Source organism: Hermetia illucens, chromosome 4 (genome assembly GCF_905115235.1).
Source record: "Hermetia illucens chromosome 4, iHerIll2.2.curated.20191125, whole genome shotgun sequence".
Lineage (NCBI taxonomy): Eukaryota > Metazoa > Arthropoda > Insecta > Diptera > Stratiomyidae > Hermetia > Hermetia illucens.
The window spans coordinates 73,176,170-73,185,749 of NC_051852.1; positions in this window are offsets into that span (position 1 = coordinate 73,176,170).

Consider the following 9,580-nt stretch of genomic DNA (forward strand, 5'->3'; position numbering starts at 1 on the left):
GAGATGCTTTGCGACCACAACCAGTGCTATATCATCGGCGTAACCCACCACCGTGGCCTCCTCCGGAACCGGAAGGTTAAGCATATCATTATATATGGTATCCCACAGTAGTGGTCCTAGTACAGCGATCTGTGGGACATTCGCGGAGACAACATACTCCTTGGGTCCATCCTTCAGACTGTTCACTCATGTAAGTAGCAGTCGATAATAGCGGCGAAGTAGGTGGGAAGCTCCCTAAAACATTCCCTCTTACTCCACTGGATGGCGAGATTGAGGTTCTTGCGAGCTTCCCTGGAGGTACTCCTTTTGCCCTTTATCGATCCTACCTATTGACCTCTGAGTCGTTCGCCTGGCCCTGTGGCCAATCGATCGAAGGCTGGTAAGTTCACTATTCCACCAATAATTGTGTATTCTAGTGGGCAATGAGCATCTCCTAGTCATCGACGCGTCATTTTGCCTAATTTTCTCTCGCCGACGGAAATCAACAATACTAAAATTTGTATTTTCCTCTAATGTAGTTTTGAAATGCATTTTGACCTCACCGTTCCTGTATTGGAGCTTGAACTGGCATCCATGAATATTTTTATTCCAGTGAGGTCAACTTTTTAAGGTTTTGTGTGAAACAAAACCTTATTAGAATCGATTCGGTGTCTGTCTGCCTGTCTATCTGCCTCTTAGGTTTTTTTTAGGTTTTAAAATCATTTTTCTTTTTAAGAAATAGGTAACAATAGTATATAAATTGGAAAAATGAACAATAAAAAACAATCTTTTAAAACAACAAAAATAACTTAAATCTAATGGCCACTGTGGGCTCTCAAAGTTTTCGAATAACAATTTACAGGCGGAGAGGAGAGCAATATTAAGAAATAAAAATCTAATTTTACAATAAGTTGTCGGGAAATGGTCAAAAACCCGACAGAATTCACTTGGCCTTAGTGGCAAATAAAGAATTATAAAAGTAATAATAGTAATAAATGTTTTATCGATTCAAAAGATACTTTTAACTTAAATTATTGTTTTTAAAACTATCATAATTATATATTTTATATTATATATTTTTTCTTTTATTTTTTTTTACAATAACGTGCATAGTTAGAAAAGGTAATAATAACAGTTGTAATATTTACAAAGAAACCAGACCATTCCTGTCAAGATACATGAACGCTTCGGGAGGAATGAAGCCTGTCGTGAGAATTTTCTCAAAATACCCATCATTTGGGTAGAACGGCTGTGAAATCCAAGGGTTCTCACCATGCGAAGCAGATCGCACTATATGATTCCGAATCAATCTGACGATAAGTATGTCGATTCTCTCATAGTTTGACGAAGCAGTCCTATTAAGCCCCGTGCAAGCACGCAGACATTTCCTTTCAAAGATCCTTATTTTCTCCATTTGGCTAGCACTCAAATTAAACCAGATAACACACCCGTAGGTGAGCACCGGTCTAACCAAAGTAAGATAGCAAATAATCTTAACCTTCCGGCTAAGATGTGGAGCATAAAAGAGTCTTCGAAGAGACATGAATGCCCTGCGAGCGCTTTCTAGCGCGACTTTAACGTGCTCGTTAAATTGGAGACGCTCGTCAAAACGCACAACCAGGTATCTAACGCACTTCTTATAAGGAATGCGCTCAGAACTATCCTCGTTCGCGACAATGTGGAAATCTCTCCAATTCCTTTTCAAGTTCTTACTGGCATACGCCAAGGAATTTCGAAACAGAATCGTTTCACACTTTTGCGCACTGATTTTCATCCACCAACTGTTCGTGAAAAACTTAATATCACTGAACATCTTCTGAAGTTCAACTTGCACCTCAGTTACCTTCTTGTATGCCGTGTAGGCTATCAGATCGTCAGCAAAGGCAACCAACGACCTTTTAGGAGATTTGTTAAAATCGAAAGAGTTGAGTAATTCGCCGGAAAATACCGCAAAAAGTGTAGGCGCAGTCACTGTCCCTTGCTGTAATCCATTCAGAACATGAAATTCTCTGCTAGTAGTGAGAATCCCGTCCGTAATGACAAAGCACTTTCCATACAGTATACTACATATCATCGCTACGAGCTGGCTGGGAAACTCATTCTTCAGGAGCCATCCAACCAGACGGTATCAAAGTCTTTCTCCATTTCTATAAGGCAAGCGCCTACGCACTCACCATTGTTAATCCGCCAGCAAATATCAGACGTTACCTTCGTTATTGCATGTATTGTCGAATGTCCAGATCGAAATCCGAATTGCGCGTTCGGCAATAATTCCTTCTTCTTGATATGCCCGTTCAAGGCTTTCAATACCAAAACATCAAACACCTTGCTGATGTTAGGCAGCAAACTGATTGGGCGGTAGCTTTGAGGGCTGGATGAATCCTTCCCTCTCTTTAAAATCGGGAATACTTGGGCTTTCTTCTATTGTCCTGAAAAGAAGGAATTGTTCAATAAATTATTGAACAAAATGCAATAATTACGAATGGCAATGTCCAATCCCATCCATACCGGATGATCTCTTATTGTTTACTCCTCTGAATATGGAAGTTAACTCTACACATGAGACAAAGTAATCAAGCAGATTATCATTCGGTATGAGATCAGCCTGCAACGCAGAGCTAAATTGGAGAACTGTGGTGCAGTTCAGGCTATATTTGAAATTGTGGACATCTCGTTCTACAATTTCCGAAAGTCGCGTTGGCTCTAAGTCCGTTCCGGGGCGATGCACCGATTCAAAGTGCTCCCCTATAAGTTTCAGTTTCAGAGCATCATCCGTCACGATGTAATTGCCTTGCGCATCAGCAGTTACACTATTCGTGCCTACACCTGAGTCAATAAGGTGTTGTATCTCGCTGCCACCGACTTTAATTCTCGGTACAGTTATTCGTGACTTCTTCCGGAATAACGTATTTATCTTAGTAAACATGGAATCTGGATCGCTTGGTGAAATACCTTTTAACTTCTCCCGCCATTGGAAGTTCACTTCATTTACGTAATGTTGACGGATAAGATCCCGCGCGATCTTTAGAAGTGATTTGAACTCAACCAATATGGGATGATAATAGTCCCCATATCTCCGATAGATTTTGTAGACGCGAGTGAGCAGAAGGCTTTTCACTTTTTTCAACCGTTTTATGGCTGCAGTTTCATATCCTTCCATATTATTGCGAGGTTTAATCTTAGGGACGACTTGTTCAATTGTTTCCAGCATCAAGTTCTCCAGCTTGAGAAGATACTGAAGTATTTCCTCGTTGCTCAAGTTCCTGTCATCTGGTGCAATTGTACTGTCGTTTTCCCCATCGAGAGGTGGGCATTCCTCTCGATATTCCCGAATAAACCTCTCTTGGAATTTCTTCCAATTTGTTTGTTTAAAGTTTAGCCTGTGGACACCAATGTCCATCGGCAGAAGGCGAACTCTTCGTCCATCAAACAGCACTTCAATAAGAATAGCGTTATGGTCGCTATCGTAAGGAAGAGTCTCCTCAACGGAAGTTGAGGATTCCTGTCTCTCTGTCACACCCGATTTATTCGGAAACGGCTTGACCGATTATTACAAAATTGTAATAAATATTATGTGATCTGTTATTCCCTTTATACGCAGCGAGTGGTGCGATTTTGTGTTAAATTTAAGGGGGGCTCCACATATATGTGAATGGAAGGTGCAAATTTTTTTTTAGAAAATGTAGCCATGTTGCGTCTCAAAAGAAAGAGCTCAATTAGTACTTTTCGAAACTGGTTCCATATTTAATATTGGGTGAAACATAGGGGAGTGAGGGCTCAAAATATAACCATCAAAAAGTGTTACAAATCTCGTCCTCAGGACGTATCCAACCGAAAAATCCGAAAAAAAATCGCAGTGGTGCACCTCTATGAAATCTAGGCCTCAAAATACTTCCGGTTCCAACATCTGCACAAATAAAGTTAAGATTGGTATATTTTTACATTTTCGAAATTTACCCGGCAACGTCCCTTATGTCAACCCCAGAAGTGGGTGTAATGGATAACATAATAGACAATTTGTTCAAGTTTGAAGAAAATCTTTCTATTATTAATAAAGTTATAGGGGGTGAAACTTTGCCTTTTTTTGTGAATTTAGCGCATTCTGCAACGTGTATGACGTCATAATCCCATATCAATTCGTCAATACCACAAGGACCATCCTGTGAATTAAGCCACCGATAAAACAGCGTGAGGAACGCACTGGTTGGCGGCGCATCAAATGGTGACGATTTGGTGAGAAGAAAGAAGAAACGGTCTCACTCATACGATTGCCGACCATTACGAATGTGGGAGAATCATGGAACCAAAGGAAAGACACGATCCACAAAGCGGCCTCTGCAACCCTCGGGGTCACCAAGCCGGGTAAGCGGTACATCAACCGAGATACTTGGCTTTGGAATGATGATGTTGAAATGAAGGTCCGTGAAAAGAAACGCCTCTACCACAAGTTTCTCGACGATAAAACGCCTGCTAATTCACAAATTTATAAGAATGCCAACCGGGAAGCAAACGGATTGATGGCGAGAATACTTCGAGCAGATTTCACCTGAAGAATTTACTCAACCTCCACTTCCAATGATTACCGACATTTGGACAAATTCCACCTGTCAGCGCAGCTGGTGCTCAGAGGTGGCGGTGAAAAAGACGGGGCGGCAACCCTGTCGGTTAAACCAAAACCGAGTGGCCGAGGAGCACCTCCATAGTGGATTCACCGGGAGACACTGTACTCACTTTGGTTTGCCGGCCGTGATGCAGTAGGCGAATGCTCCAAAGGCCTAATTAGGGTGATCAAACCCGAGTCTGCATGAGGGCTCATTTGAAGTGGCAAATTGGTCACGAAACTTTACCAGGGGTGTGCTGGTACCATGGGAACCGGGATAGCCCCTGGACTCTCATACTTCGGATGAACTCCTGTTGTATGTGAATACAGCTCGGTTGTTTGCGGTTGGCTCCCTAGTGGGAGTTTCATGGAGGTTGTGGTTATGCTCATGCGAGAAGAGACCTCAGGGCCTCGGCATGGTGTTGTGTTTCAGCACGGATGCCGTACTCCTTAGTTCGGTAGAGATTTAGGTATGCCTTGCATCCACCAGTATGGATGCTAAGCCATGCACTTGGTATAGATTGATACCGTTGTTGCTTGTCTCAGCGGGGCTTTGATTGTGGTCCAGATAGGTGCTCACGTTAAACCCTCAAGGACTTAACTGTCAGCGCAACTGAAGTCGAGGAGGCAATAAAACGAATGAAATCGGCGAAAGTTACAGGACCTGACAACATCGCATCTGAGCCCTGGAAAGCGAAGAGCTGGGACCCAACAATGTGGCTCAGTGAATTCTTTAATCGGGTTACTTAGGAATGAAGAACACCGTCTGACTGCCAAAAGGACTACGGTTCCAATATGGAAAAAGAAAGGTAGTCCAACAGAATGTTCAAATTATTACATTGCCTTTCTGGATCTAGAGAAAGCGTTTGACCGTGTGCCACACGAACTCATCTGGCATGCTTTACGACAGCACTTAGTGCCAGAAAAACTCGTGTGCTGGGTTCAATTGCTCTACCACGATCCGAAAAGTAAAGTTCGAAGTATGGCGGCTGTATCACAACCGCTTCGTGTCCCTGTTGGTGTTCATCAAGGAAGCGCCCTCTCACCACTCCTCTTTGTTGTTGTTATGGACACTGCTTTATGCAGATGATGTTTATTGCTGTCATTCTGCATTCAACGTTTTTGTCAAGAACACCTTAAGAAATTGTGTTCAATTATTTTTAAGTAATAGTCGACTGTTGTCTTAAATTTTGTGAGGAAGTCTAATCATAATATAGCGTTTACTTCAATGGGAAAATCATTGATAATTATTTGAGAGTTGTGTTCCACTGATACTGCTATATTTTTGGGTGTGTTTTTCCGCAAAAATTTCTTTGTACTCCTGTAACTTCTTGAATTACACAGGAGCAGGTTGGATAATAATCAAAAACAGTGCACAAACTCTTAAGCTTCATGTTACATTGGACAAGTGGCGTGACACGTTTTGATCACATCCGAAATGAGGATATCCGCCATCGTTATGGGCTTGCATCGATCTTGGAAAAGTTGCGAGAGAGGCGTCTTTGATTGTATGGTCACGCAATTTGTGCCAACGAGAATTCACTTGCCAAGATTGGTCTGATCATCGAAGTCGATGGTAAACGACCAAAAGGCAGGCCCAAACAACGGTGGCTGGATACGCTGGATGGGGATTTGAAAGCCTCGAGATTGCACCCGGATCAGCCATTCGATAGAGCCAAATGGCGAAACCGATCACGACGAGCCGACCCCGATTGTGAACGGGACAAAGGCTGAAGAAAAAGAAGAAGAGTATATGAATATCAATTACTCCAAACAGACATGTGTGTATGTAGGTATATAGTATATGCGTGCTAATGAAGTTTGCGGGTAGTGTCTTATTCAGATAGATATATCTGTACATTAAACCATTATTCAATATAGGTACCATATATGTATATACAGTTACTCAAAAAAGTATCCGGACAATGGTTAATTTAGAATTGTAATGCGAAAAACATAGATTTGTAAAATAGTAACATAATTTCGTTTTCCACGATAATAATATTTTATAGCAACACTTTCGAATGAGCGAAAAAAAAATCATCATTTCGTTTTAGTACAGTTGTTTTTCTGAGAATTTATGTATACATGCTTGTTATGAAAGTCAAAAAAGTATCCGGACAGCGATGAATTCTTGGAAAATGCACAATATTGCAACTGAGTTGTCTTTTGATTTAACATGGTGATTAAACATTGATTAGTAGCGCATTTAATTCTTCTGTGTATACACACGTTTAATAAAGATGGGTCGGAAAACGCGGGAGATTAGTAGTGATGTTAGAAAAGTTATTATTGATCTTTTCAAGGACAATAAACCGATACGAGCGATCGCGGAAATCGTGAAAGTGAATAAATCGACGGTTCATGAAATAATTACACGCTTTAAAAAAACGGGTTTCATCGATAAGAAAGGGCGATCAAGCCGTCCACGAAAGTTTAATGACCGAGAAGAAAGATGGATCGTGCGGAAAATGAAAATAAACCCCAAACTAAGTGCAGTTAAGTTGAGAGCTCAGGCGGAAAAGAGGTTTGGTAAAGTTACAAGTGTCGAAACAATTAGAAATATTCTTCGAAAGAATAATTTCCACGGTAGAGTTCCCAGGAAAAAGCCCTATATAAGTAAGCAAAATCGGCAAAAAAGGCTAGGGTTTGCTATTGCACATATAAATAGGTCTTACGATTTTTGGAAAACCGTTATATTTGCCGACGAAAGCAAATATAACATATTTGGATCAGATGGAAGTAATTTTGTATGGCGGCAGCCAAATACGGAGCTGAATTTGAAAAATTTAAAGTGCACGGTGAAACATGGCGGTGGTTCTCAGTTGGTATGGGGCTGTATGTCAGCAGCGGGAGTTGCCAATTTAAAGTTTATAAATGGGAAATATGACAAATATCAGCATCTCACAGTCCTTAAGGAAAACTTACTTCAAAGGGCAAGGAAAATGCAAATGGAGCATTTTTGTTATCATGAGGACAATGATCCCAAACATAACTCCTACGTTTGTAGACTTTGGCGGCTGTACAATTGCCCAAAAGTGATAGATACTCCGGCGCAAAGTCCGGATCTAAATCCAATAGAGCATTTGTGGGAACATTTGAAAAGAAAAATTCAAAACTGCGAAATTTCAAGTCTAATTACGCTTAGAAAAGCTTTGAAGGAAGAGTGGGCGACGATCAGTCCACAATTTTGTGAGAAACTAGTCAAATCGATGCCTAGTCGACTAAGGGAAGTAATAAAAAATCGAGGAGGTCCAACAAGATATTAAATTTTACATTAAAGGGGTAAGTTTCCTTCAAACGCTTTCTGTCCGGATACTTTTTTGACTTTATTTTTTGTAGCGTTCTTAACAACGGAGCTATTTTTTTTTAAAGTGGAAACGGGGAATTTTTTTTTTTTTGGAAATTTATTATAAACCTATCAAAGATAAAGATAACAAATAATCATTAAGCAAATGTGCCACAATTGTTTATATTTCTTTGAAAATATCTATACAACGGTCATGTCCGGATACTTTTTTGAGTAACTGTATGTATAGTTTTGTGCGCGAAGTAAATCGGAAATATGGGTACGATCAATTTATATCCGTGCATATATATGTAGAGTATTCAGAAATATGCAGTTTCTTCATTTAGTCTGAGCATAATATCTATGGTTGTAATATGTACGTACGTCTTGTAGTTTGGAAAAATATGTTTGGAAATATCTCAAAACGAATGAAGGAGTATGTTGAATTTTTAGCTATATACGGATAGAAAAATGTGCATTGAAGTTTCTTACATAAGATGAACACAAAACCTTTATACCAGAAGCGCGAGCTTCCGGTATTCCGACTTGTTTCTATTATCGCATGGTCACTGTCCATGTAACTATGACCACTTAACAAAAATGTATAATTTTTTATTTTTATGCTATCGTTGTTTTGCATAAAATACAAAAACATCAATGGTAAATGCTTATAAAGGCAAGAAGCAATTTGGTTAGCGCCTCTTCCTGAAATTGACTCGTCCCACATGTAGAATACCGCGTTCCCATTTCCAAGATCATACACCGTCAGATTAAGACCACAATTGTCTTTTATAAAAGGATACCGATGTTTGCAAAAAAGGTGTTGGAATTCACTGTTGAATATCAAATGCGCCTTTTTAAGGTTTTGTGTAAAACAAAACCTTATTGAAATCGGTTTACTGTCTATCTGGCTGTCTGCCCGTCGAACGCATTTTTCTCGGAGATGGTTGTAGCGATTCACACCAAATTTGGTGGAAAGGTGGGAACTGTAAACGCTCACGCATACGGTGAGTAACATAATTCTACATTGACTTTAGGGAGGGTTCCCATACATGTAAAAGGGGGGTGCAAAATTTTTTTCATTAAATGAAGTCATGTGGGGAATCAAATGAGGGGTCTCGGTTATTACTTTCCGAAGCCGGTATTAGTTTTGACATTTGTTGGAAAGGTGGGGAGTGCGGGGATCGAAGGTGATTATTTCTTTAACGGACTCATTCTCGGAAACTACCCAACCGAAAAATCTGAACAAAATCAAGAGGCTGCCACTATATGGTACCAAGGCTCCGAAATACCTTCCATATCGATATCCTTTCAAATAAAGTTAATAATAGTATATTACTATAACTTTTAGTAATTGGCTGCAAAACCCCCCTTAAATTCATCTTACCACCACCTAATTGCAAACATGTAGGCTATAATATAGAGCATGGTGCTACCTAAGTTTGTTGGCAATCGCACTATTACTAACAAAGTTATACTAGGTCGAATATCACCTGAAAGTAGGTATTCTCACATAATATATGCATATGCTACGTACTATTGGGACAAATGTATACTCAAATCTATATATATAAAAGAAAGTGGTGTTAGTTACACTATTTATAACTCAAGAATGGCTGAGCCGATTTGGCTGAAAATTGATGGAGAGGTAGCTTAGAACCAGGAGACGGACATAGGATACTTTTTTATCCCGCTCGACCGCGTTTCCGTGA